This window comes from Littorina saxatilis, unplaced genomic scaffold, assembly GCF_037325665.1.
Source record: "Littorina saxatilis isolate snail1 unplaced genomic scaffold, US_GU_Lsax_2.0 scaffold_1653, whole genome shotgun sequence".
Taxonomy (NCBI): Eukaryota; Metazoa; Mollusca; class Gastropoda; order Littorinimorpha; family Littorinidae; genus Littorina; species Littorina saxatilis.
The window spans coordinates 10,318-22,529 of NW_027128659.1; the positions used below are offsets into that span (position 1 = coordinate 10,318).

Consider the following 12,212-nt stretch of genomic DNA (forward strand, 5'->3'; position numbering starts at 1 on the left):
ATTTCCCAGCAATAAAATATTAAAGCAGTGAAAGGAGACTTCTCTTGCATTCCTTTTTGTTATCTCAGTTCAGATTTTAACTTGCTCCTACTATATATGCCTACAAGTGTGTCATGCTCTTATATCTATCTCTTTCTTTCTTTCTTTTATTTTGTTTTGTTTTGTTCTTTTTGTCAGCGGGCCAAGTTTTAAAGGCTTCCTACATTGCAGCTTAAAAACAACATAATCTCGTTCAACCCTCAGTGAGACACTTTCTCTCAGATAGCAAAGCCGTCTTTTAGGAATCCTAAACATGGTTCAGCAAGAGATACCAGTCTTCCTGCTCACACTGGCGCTGCTTCTTGTTTGCAGTGCATACAGTGCTCATGCCATTGTCATCAGATCCAACTCTGTCATCAACAAAAGATCGGATGATAGCACCATTGAGGACCTGAAGAATGTTGTTCATCAACAGATAGTAGCAATCCAGCAGCAGTCAGCTATCAATGAGCAGCAGTCAGCAGTTATTCAGCAGCAGTCAGCAGTCATTCAGCAGCAGTCAGCAGTCATCCAAACTCTCCAGATTAAATTGGCCGCGATGGATGTTCAGCAACAGTCAGCAGTCATTCAGACAATCCAGACCAAAATGACTGCCATGGAAAACCAGATTGCAAAACTACAGCAAACAGGCAAGTAATTATGCACACGTCTAAAAAGGACTTGTTAGCATGCACGATTCATCTTGTATGACTGTGTCTAAAGAAAATATCAGATCTTTCTCCAGATTAACACATTTTTGGAATCCATAAAAGATGTCTTGCTAATTTAATTAGAGCCCTTAAATTTCAGCCTTCTTTTTGAATTCATCTATTTAGAACTCAGTCCGGTCGTTATCTTCTTGTTGTTCAGTGTTCGACGATGGCTGTGTCTAGATTCTTTGACCTGTGACGAAGTGGGCTGTCATTCCCAGGTTAATGAGTGCTGCCCCATAGCTTGGTGTGCAGCGATGTCCCTGTGGGTCAGACGCGTTTCCTCTCACTCCTTATCAACATCCTCTATTCTAATAACAAACTTGATGTTTCACTGTGTATCAAAATGCACCCTAGCTACCGTACACATTTGGAAGCAAAGACAGTCAAATAAGGGAAGAGTTTGGGCTAGATTAATATCTCAGCCTTTCACCAAATGAATTTGCTCAGCTATGTCCTTCAAATGACTAAGTCCTTGACCCAATTATTTTCTTACAGAGTACATATGAATACTAATTATTATGTATGAATATGAATACATAGTAGTCTAGGATCATGACATAATCAAATATAACAGTAATGAATCACTTTGAAAAATGATGGGTCGGTCTGATATGATTCATCCGCACACATATAGTCACGCAGGCACGGAAGTATCTGATCTTTTATGCTATGATTTGTTTCAGTGGTGTTCACGGCATACTTCAACCAAGGAGGCGCAATCAACATCGGCGACTCCTCCCCCATCCCCTTCAGCCATGTGACAATTAACATGGGTAACGGCTACGATCTCAAAAGCGGAATTTTTACAGCTCCTGTTTCTGGCGTCTACCTCTTTCTGCTTCACCTCGAAGGGGATGGTCAGACAAAACAAGGGGTAAATGTTGAAATTGTGAAGTCTGGGTCTCAGATCGCTTATTCTGAAATTCATGGTCCGATCGATGCATCAGGGCTAACTAGTGCATTTGTGACAACGCATGTGAAGATTGGAGAGACAGTGTTTGCAAGAAGTTCTGGTGGCGCCACTTCTATTGACAAATGGATAGAAACTTCATTCTCTGGCATTCTTCTTCATGCTAATTGAACTTTTGTTGTAAACTTTTAGCTTGTATGTTGTATGGATGCAGTAAAATGTCGGTTGCATAATGTAGAATGTTTACTTCAAAGGCACTTTAGAGTTGAAGGTTGGTGACTGCTGAGAGTTTTCCAAATAAAACTTTTTCTACTTAAACCCTTTTTTGTTTTTGAGCACCACCCCAACTGACATGATAAACTGAGTCTTGCAAATCCCAAACACACATATGACTGTTCGAAGATGCATACTCTTTCTCCCCTGACCCCCCCCCCCCTCCTTCCTTCGTATGTACACGCACACACAATCTACATGCAAGTATGTGTGCACATGTGTATGTTGGTGATGTGGTGGTTGGTGGTGGTGATGTGTGGTAGTGTGTGTGTGTGTGTGTGTGTGTGTGTGTGTGTGTGTGTGTACAAGTAACAGTTCATCAAGGAAGTTACTGTACATATATATATATATATTTATCTATGTCAGGCACAAAATAGAACACACATTTCTGATAAAGATATATTAGTCAGTCACGCTCACAAAGAATCGCTCTGTCCGGTTTCAACACAAACCAAGGCATGTGATTCTAAAGCACAGAGGTCTCAAGGTCTTTATCTTTCACCCTAGTGAAGAAAACTATAAAGCAGTACTTTCAGGGGAGAGAACCTTGTAATCTGGTTGGTTCTCCCCCTCCCCCCCCCCCCCCAATCCCATTTGTAACGGTTCTTAGATTGAATAAACCGTGGAACCAACCACACCCCATGATCCCCTTCACTTCAAGACATGCAGTGACACATAAATCAGAGGACATTTTTGGGGGGTGGGGTGGGGGGGGGGGGCAAACCTGTCACTTACCCCCCCCCCCCCCAATTCATTTAATTACATACTGATAGGCAGTGATTCTACTTCAGAACGCCAGGACATCAGCAACATGATCAAATTACAGAAGAAGCTGCTACACTATTCAGAAAGCAACTTACAGGGGAAAAACACACACACACATAAAAACTGACAACGCTTTTTTCCGTCAAGAATCATTTCTGGTTATGGCAAAGCACACTGGAAACAAAACAATATTTGAAGACGCACAGGTTTAAGCCCACAGGGAATTGCTGAAATACGACCACATAACCTCTACAGATCTATCCAGGCTTTTACACGAGAATAACACCATTCCCCACCCCTGGAAATATGAAATCAAGTGTGTTAAAACACCTGCATTACCAAAAACAATTGGAGGCAAAGCCAGTCACAGAGTAGTGAGTTTGGGCTAATGCATTGCCCTGTAAAATAAAAAAAATATGCCATGTGAACACAGGTTCCATTGAGCACTTTGTTTGTTTGCTTAACGCCCAGCTGACCACGAAGGGCCATATCAGGGCGGTGCTGCTTTGACATATAACGTGCGCCACACACAAGACAGAAGTCGCAGCACAGGCTTCATGTCTCACCCAGTCACATTATTCTGACACCGGACCAACCAGTCCTAGCACTAACCCCATAATGCCAGACGCCAGGCGGAGCAGCCACAAGATTGCCAATTTTAAAGTCTTAGGTATGACCCGGCCGGGGTTCGAACCCACGACCTCCCGGTCATGGGGCGGACGCCTTACCACTAGGCCAACCGTGTCGGTCCATCCATAGAGCACACCAGGAGACAACCGCAGTCAGACCATATCAAAGACAGCTCTCCATGTCTCACAGGTGTCAGCCCGGCAGCCACTGAGCTATGAACTATGTCAGTTATAACTCCGCAGAGCAGCTGGCCATGAAAGGCCCGGACTACTGCATCACCCTGTCGCACATACATGAAACCATTCTGTTTGTGAACGTCAGCGTTCCTTGTTGGTATGTCGGTTGACATTTTAACTTGCCCAGCTACCATCACGTATGCCTACAAGTGTGTCATTCCCTTATCTTTAACATTCTTATTTTCCTCTCTCTTTCTCTATTGTTATTGGGTTGGGTTGGTGTTTTTGTTGTTGTTGTTTTTTAAAGGATGGGGGGGGGGGGGGGGAGGGGGTCAGCAGGCCAAGTTCTGTGTTCTTTTACTGTAGCCTAAAAACAAAATTATATCCGTTCAAACCTCATTGAGGCACATTTTCTCGCAGATAGCAAAGCTGTCTTTCAGGAATGGCTCAGCAAGACATACCAGTCTTCCTGCTCACACTGACGCTGCTTCTGTTTTGCAGAATACACAGCGTTCACGCCACTGTAAGCAGATCCAACTCTGTCGGCAACATCAAAAGATCGGATGACAGCACCCTTGACGACCTCAAGAATGTTGTTCAGCAGCAGTCAGCAGTCATTCAGCAGCAGTCAGCACTTATTCAGACACTCCAGATCAAAATGACTGGCGTGGAAAATGAGATTGCAACACTTCAACAAAGAGGTATGGAACCACACCAATGAACATTTAAAGCTTTGCGCAGATAGCAATTCCTGTCATCTCTCTCTTCCACAAGGTTTAGAAGGTTAAATGGGCAAACTAAATAAGACATTTTTAAGCTTTCGACCTGAAATGCAATCCCATAATCTGGACTGATTAAAAGATGTGCATGACCAAAATTTCAATACATTTCTTGAAAAATAAGGGCGTGAAAGTGCCGCCTCAACTTTCACTTAAAGCCGGATTTGACGCCATCTAATCATTTGGAAGAACCTTTGTGTAAAGTTTCATGACAATCTTCACAGTAGCTTTCTAGGAATCGCTCTACACACACACATACACCACCACCCTCGTCTCCCAGTCTATGTTAAAACATTTGATTTGGTCAAAGCTTGACTAAATGTAAAAAGTAGATTACTGCCGGGTCAAGCAAATATTACATTTCAACTGACTAGTGCCCTGCATGTCTCATCTGACATTGATACATTACATAAGGGGTAAGTGAGCGCTAATGATTCGGAACAAATTCAATAAAACGAACGTTCTAACATCTTTGACTTGAGGATTACCCTTGGCTTTGTTACGATAATTAAGGGACTTTGTTTTGAGAGGTAGAAATATCATAAACTTCGAAAGGCCAATGCACTGGCCAAAGATTATGACAATATTTGAACTAGCACGGCAAGCGCAATGGCTTGATGATAATTAAGACACCGGCCTCCCAAGCGGAAGGTCGCGGGTTCAAAATCCCGCCTGGTGGTTAAGGTGGAGATTTTTTTTATCTTTCAGGTCAACTTATGTGCAGACCTGCTAGTGCCTTATTCCTTTTCGTGAGTACACGCAAGCACAAGACCAAGTGCGCAAGGAACAGATCCTGTAATTCATGTCAGAGTTCGGTGGAAAATATATACCCAAAATGCTTCCTCCGAAAGCGGCGTATGGCTGCCTAAATGGCGGGGTAAAAACGGTCATACACGTAAAAATCCACTTGTGCAAAAACACGAGTGTATGTAGGAGTTTCAGCCCCCAATGCAGAAGAAGAAGAAGTATCAGCACATAATACAGGCACCTGACAATCAGCGACCACTAGGACGCTTTAGGTGCACAGAAGATAAGTGAAACCTGCATCACGGTTAGGGGATTCTGTTTGCTGCTGCTGCTGCGAACCCATCAATGTGAACACTTGAAATGTAGAGTCTGATCAACACACACACACACACACGCACGCACACACACACACACACACACACACACACACACACGCACGCACACACACACACACACACACACACACACACATCAGGGATGTCGTTAGGGGTCGGACATCGGACATAGACCGATTAAGAGGCTCAACTGTCCGATTCACATAGCCGCATGGCGGTCAGATGTCCGATCGTTTTGAACTGAGCGCTGGCATTGTCCGATAAGAACTCAATTCCTTCGGACAGCACGATATTCGTTAATGTTCCTTTCAAGATACACATTTTCAAAAAGCGACCAAGCACTCTCGCGTACAGGTGCACTGAAGTTGTGCAGTGCGGATCTTGCGTTTGGGTAACACCCGTCTGCAGCACATTAAAGTTAGGAGTATGGGAGACAACTCCAACTGACTAAGTCTTTCATCTGCTTTTGCTTTCAGTTCGAGACATTTTGACGAAGCGCACTGAGTTATGCCACGAAGTGGTTTGCATGTGAATTTAATGTACGTGTTCTGCCCTATTGCACTGTCTCTACCCTTTCACACCAAACACTTCAAAAACAGACTTTGGGAGGATGCAGGCTCATTATTTCCTCAACCAAAAAAACAACATACTTCTTCACTTTAAATACATCAATACGAAACAACTTTTCGACACACAGTTCGCACAATCTTCCAGCTTTCACTCAAGGCATGTAAATACATATTATAACAATACTTTCTCAAATATAGATTAACGCACACAAGAAGGTACCAACAGACACTCACGAGTTCGTATCACGGCTCACTGCATGTCGCCAGTTCACTTACTTGTCTCGCTGAATCCTCGTAGAATAATGAATTCAGATGCCAACACACAGAGATGCTAACACACACCTTTCGCTGAAGATGCCAACACACACCTTTCACTGAAGATGCCAACCCACACCTTTCACTGAAGATGCCAACACACCTCTCACTGAAGATGCCAACACACACCTTCCAGGTTTCTCCCCGAGAAACCCTTCCGCCCGTAGCGGAAACAACCGTCGTCAGCTACGACCGGTATCGATGAAGACTCCACTCGTCTAGTCATCTGCGCCGAGGTGGTCCCTTGCTTCCACCATCGTCTCGCGCTTCTCCCGTGTAAGGACCCTCCCTTATACGCCATGGAAATCCCTCATGGAAACTCCTAAAGAATTTAACCAAGTCTTAATACAACATTCTCTAAAACCATCTCTTCTTCCAAACGCTCATGTACCACTCATACATTCTCGTTCATTCCACTTTCACATTCCGTCCACATTCAATATCCAAACTAATACTTAATCAATGAATAACACTCCCCATACAAAGCATGACCGTCTTAAACATAACATAAATGCGTAGCAATTATGTTCAAGAAATTCCCCATGAAAACCCGTGATACAATTACATCAAGAATTCTCTCAACGCTTCACACTAAGATTTGGTGCACTTTATATACACTAACCTTTACGCTCCAGCTATGTATTCCAACGTCAATAATATACAACATAGTAAATCATTTACCTTAAGAGACCCGTCTCTTGAAAGAGTACTTGTTCCCAGAACAAGTCTGACACGCGCCGAACAACCTTCCCGGTTGAAAATCTCAAACGCTGTGACGTTATTTACCCCTGACCAGCTACATGTCTCAAACACAGCTCATATCAAGCTAAAGCCAGTTTTGCGTGGAACACAAGAAACACGTGAATAACGCCAGTCCCGTCAGCTACCATCGCCTGTACAACATTTAGGGAGGTTAAAATCACGACGTGGTTTCACCTCACAAATATGCTACTCACATCTTTGTGACAGTTATGCCACCAAAAATAAAACTAAAGCCTGCCAAAGTTCAACAAAAGCTGAACACGTTTGGCTATTCAACGGCATCTTGTGCTACATTAGGGTCAAAAACAGGGGGGAACACGGCGAGCGTCATTCTTGAAAATGAAAAAATTCTGACGTCCTATTGAAATTTCTGAAAGTGGTCAAATGCCCTATTGATGCTGAAGAGCTAGGACATTTGTCCTATAGGTATGAATTTGTAGCAACATCCCTGACACATACCGCACAAAAACATGATACAGTGCCAAATTCTGAGATGGCACCAATATTGCACCATTTTGCATCTTTGGACAAAAACATGATACAGTGCCAAATTCTCAGACGGCTCCAATATTGCACCATTTTGCATCTTTGGACAAAAACATGATACAGTGCCAAATTCTGAGACGGCTCCAATATTGCACCATTTTGCATCTTTGGACAAAAACATGATACAGTGCCAAATTCTCAGACGGCACCAATATTGCACCATTTTGCATCTTTGGACAAAAACATGATACAGTGCCAAATTCTCAGACGGCACCAATATTGCACCATTTCGCATCTTTGGACAAAAACATGATACAGTGCCAAATTCTCAGACGGCACCAATATTGCACCATTTTGCATCTTTGGACAAAAACATGATACAGTGCCAAATTCTCAGACGGCACCAATATTGCACCATTTTGCATCTTTGGACAAAAACATGTTACAGTGCCAAATTCTCAGACGGCTCCAAATTATTGCACCATTTTGCATCTTTGGACAAAAACATGATACAGTGCCAAATTCTCAGACGGCACCAATATTGCACCATTTTGCATCTTTGGACAAAAACATGATACAGTGCCAAATTCTCAGACGGCACCAATATTGCACCATTTTGCATCTTTGGACAAAAACATGATACAGTGCCAAATTCTCAGACGGCACCAATATTGCATCTTTGGACAAAAACATGTGTGGACCGCCTAGAATGCTCCTTGACTACGACTTTGTCCCATCAGAATGTGATTGAGGGGGAAAAATGTCCCATTGTCTTTTTCTCCCAGGCGACTGCTACAAGGTCTGATGATTATGTTGCAGTGGCTTTTACAGCACACTTCAATGAAGGGGGACCAATCAACATTGGAACAACCGCCCCCATCCCCTTCAGTCACGTGACCATTAACGTCGGCAATGGCTACAATCCCAACAGCGGAGTTTTCACAGCCCCCGTTTCTGGAGTCTACCTCTTCCTACTTCATGTCAAAGGGGACTATACAAGAAAGATCATAGTAGAAGTGGAAATCGTCAAATCTAGTACAGTTCTGTTCCTAACAGGTGTCCATAATGAATTGAATACACATGCACAAACCAGTGCTTCTGTGGCTGCACATGTAAATGCAGGGGAAAGAGTGTTCGTTAGACATCATTCAGGTCCCACTACACTGGACAAATGGTACGACACTGCTTTCTCTGGTTTCCTTCTTTATGCTGATTAAGTATACATCTAATTACATGGTGATGGCGTGTATGCACTATATATCCCATGCGTCGATGACCCTTTTCTTCAAACTTCTGGTGGGGAAAAACTTCTTCCACAATTATGTACAGTGGCTGCACACTAAAAATATTGTTCTCATTTGCCAACACTAGCATCAGAGATTATTGATGAGTATACATTTGAGCATGAATTAGTGATGGGTCGGCCATCCTTTTGTGAGAAAAAAAGGAGACAATTATCACTCACCTTTTTTTTACCCATGTTTTTTTGAAAAAAGCTTTTAATCATCTGCACCCACACTGTCTCAGGGCACGGCTTTACAGTAATGCATGCAAGCAAGAAGCAAAGATGAAACTGATACAGTCAAACTTGCAGTCAATAACCACCAAAGGGACCAACCAAAAGGTTGTCTTTATGGAAAAGGTGAATTATAGAGAAAAATTGTCGTGGTCGTTTTAGAAAGGTCATTGTTTTCAAGTGGTGGTCACCAGGGCACGTTCAGCTGTACTAGAGAAGTACAACATTAGCAGTATTCGAGAAACAAAGCCCCAACAGTCACCACTAGCAATGACACTTAACCTGACAATGTGACCTTTTGTTACAAAGCAAGGTAAGTTAATGTCAAATATAGCGCTTTTCAAATTCACTGATCCACAAGAACAGATAATTATGAGCATGAGTATTTTAACTAATCCAACAGGAATGTTGCTGGGATATACTTTTCAGCAGATCTGCAGAAATGGCAATGACACTTTTGGAAATGCTCGAGTCCCTTTTTTATATTTAGTCAAGTTTTGACTAAATATTTTAACATCGAGGGGGAATCGAAACGAGGGTCGTGGTGTATGTGCGTGTGTGCGTGCGTGTGTGTGTGCGTGTGTGTGTGTGTGTGTAGAGCGATTCAGACTAAACTACTGGACCGATCTTTATGAAATTTGACATGAGAGTTCCTGGGTATGAAATCCCCGAACGTTTTTTTCATTTTTTTTATAAATGTCTTTGATGACGTCATATCCGGCTTTTCGTGAAAGTTGAGGCGGCACTGTCACGCCATCATTTTTCAACCAAATTGGTTCAAATTTTGGTCAAGTACTCTTCGACGAAGCCCGGGGTTCGGTATTGCATTTCAGCTTGGTGGCTTAAAAATTAATTAATGACTTTGGTCATTAAAAATCTGAAAATTGTAAAAAAAAATAAAAATTTATCAAACGATCCAAATTTACGTTTATCTTATTCTCCATCATTTGCTGATTCCAAAAACATATAAATATGTTATATTCGGATTAAAAACAAGCTCTGAAAATTAAATATATAAAAATTATTATCAAATTTTTTTTTTTGAAATCAATTTAAAAACACTTTCATCTTATTCCTTGTCGGTTCCTGATTCCAAAAATATATAGATATGATATGTTTGGATTAAAAACACGCTCAGAAAGTTAAAACGAAGAGAGGTACAGAAAAGCGTGCTATCCTTCTCAGCGCAACGAATACCCCCTCTTCTTGTCAATTCCACGTGCACTGCCTTTGCCACGGGCGGTGGAGTGACGATGCTACGAGTATACGGTCTTGCTGCGTTGCGTTGCGTTCAGTTTCATTCTGTGAGTTCGACAGCTACTTGACTAAATATTGTATTTTCGCCTTACGCGACTTGTTGTTTTGGTGTAACCTTTTCCTCATTCGTGAGAAAAAAATATACAGACACATCTGCTGAAATGATGGCATACTTTTCCGCACTTCAAAGAAATTTCAGCATCTTGCAACCATCCCTGCAATTAGAACATTTAGCAGTAACTGGATTGAGTTAATCTGATAATATGGAGAAGATCAGCTGACTTATATGATCGATAAAACCAAATGATGGAGCACAGCGTCATCCCCACTGAAAATTGTCAAAGAAATCGCAGCAACTTCTGAGAAAACAATTTATGCGCAAAGCAAATCTTATTGTGTTCATGTTTATCTTAACAAAAGAGAGAGAGAGAGAGAGAGAGAGAGAGAGAGAGAGAGAGAGAGAGTGTGTGTGTGTGTGTGTGTGTGTGTGTGTAAGTGTGTGTGTGTGTGTGTTTGTGTGTGTGTGAGTGTGTGTGTGTGTGTGTGAGTGTGAGTGTGTGTGTGTGTGTGTGTGTGTGTGTGAGTGTGTGTGTGTGTGTGTGTGTGTGTGTGTGTGTGTGTGTGTGTGTGTGTGTGTGTGTGTGTGTGTGTGTGTGTGTTCATGAGCGTGTCACAAGCAGCATGCCATCTCCTGCTTTTTTTCAACAGCATTTCTTAAGGTAGGGACAGTCTGTAGCACTGGCTTTTTAACCGGTTTGTTGCTAAGTATTGACCTGAGTTTGAAGTTCGGTACAGGGAAGATTGCTCGCCATTTCGCAGAGATAACTGCAGTCAGTGCAGACTCTAACTCCAAGTAGTGGGAATTGTTCCATGCTCGTACCACAAAGACTGATGCGCATGTCAAAGATCCCAAGTTTCCAGCATAAATCTAGCAACTTGAAAACACAGGTATATATCTAGCACACACAAACACAGGTATATATCTAGCACACACAAACACAGGTATATATCTAGCACACACAAACACAGGTATATATCTAGCACACACAAACACAGGTATATATCTAGCACACACAAACACAGGTATATATCTAGCACACACAAACACAGGTATATATCTAGCACACACAAACACAGGTATATATCTAGCACACACAAACACAGGTATATATCTAGCACACACAAACACACACACTGATGGTTCCCAGCATGTTGCTTTGCTCAGAAAGCAAACTGACACGCAAACAGACCCTTGCCTTCCTAAATATCAATTCTTGTATAAAAACACCACTATTAATAAATGCCCAGTTTTTTTAGGTCCTTACTGGATTGAAACACACACACAAAGGAACCCCGCTTTTAAGACCTTCAAATATCTGGAAAATAAAGGGTTTAAAAGGGAGGCAGTCTTAAAATGATAGTACAGTGGTACCTGTGATGTGTGGCCCCTCCGATGAGAGGACACCTGAGGTCCATTTGTTTCTTTCTTTATTTGGCGTTAAACGTCGTTTTTAACCGTTCAAGGTTATATCGCGACGGGGAAAGGGGGGAGATGGAATAGAGCCACTTAATTGTTAATTGTTTCTTGTTCACAAAAGCACTAATCAAAAAATTGCTCCAGGGGCTTGCAACATAGTACAATATATGACCTTACTGGGAGAATGCAAGTTTCCAGTACAAAGGACTTAACATTTCTTACATACTGCTTGACTAAAATCTTTACAAACATTGACTATATTCTATACAAGAAACACTTAACAAGGGTAAAAGGAGAAACAGAATCCGTTAGTCGCCTTTTAGGACCACATGCTGGGGAGCATCGGGTAAATTCTTCCCCCTAACCCGCGGGGGGTAGGTCCATTTGTCTATTATCTCTACCAAAATATACCTGTCATGACAGGCCACCTGCAATGTAGGGACACGTTTTGCTGGTACCCAGGGTGTCCTTTTCTCGCAGGTAC

The 12,212-nt window shown here is 42.2% G+C and overlaps 1 long non-coding RNA gene across 1 annotated transcript; it reads right to left on the bottom strand.

Moving 5' to 3' along the window:
• Positions 1–5,947: 5,947 nt before the first annotated feature.
• On the bottom strand, positions 5,948–7,194 carry LOC138957016 (uncharacterized). Its single transcript, XR_011452907.1, has 2 exons — positions 6,912–7,194; positions 5,948–6,552 (listed from the first exon to the last, which is right to left on the bottom strand). It is a non-coding gene; the product is annotated as an uncharacterized lncRNA (long non-coding RNA).
• Positions 7,195–12,212: the final 5,018 nt, after the last annotated feature.